Here is a 505-nt window from a genome sequence, read left to right on the forward strand (position 1 = left end):
CTTGCTCATCCCCCCCACCCCGCTACCGAGGGCTGCAGCGGAGCTGGCTGTATAATTATTAGCTATTAATTGAGTTCAAGACCTTTTATGGCTATGGGAAATGAGGAGTCCGACCACTAATCCCGAGAAGGGGCTTGCGCGCAGCCAAGAGCTATGAAAAAGCCATCCAGGGCTGGCTGGGCCCGGCCTGACACAATGCCCCCGGGGGCGGGGAAAGCATTAGCGAAAAAAAAAAAATTCATTAGGTGAAAATTATAGAAACTTTAAACCCATGGATTTATTTACGAGGGCCCTTCGGGGGCTGCCACTTGGAGAGCTGGGGGGGAAAAGAAGGGGGCAGAGGTGCCAGAGCCCCCGAGGAGATGCCCAAATGGGGCTGGGGGGGAAAGGGGGGGCTACCTCCGGGCTTCCCCCGCTCGCCCCGTCCAGCCGGTACCCGGCAAAGGTGAGGAGCAGTGGGTCGGTCTGCTCGGAGGCTCCCCCCCCCCCCCCCCCCCCCCCCCCC

This window comes from Calidris pugnax, unplaced genomic scaffold, assembly GCF_001431845.1.
Source record: "Calidris pugnax isolate Ruff unplaced genomic scaffold, ASM143184v1 scaffold129, whole genome shotgun sequence".
Classification (NCBI taxonomy): domain Eukaryota; kingdom Metazoa; phylum Chordata; class Aves; order Charadriiformes; family Scolopacidae; genus Calidris; species Calidris pugnax.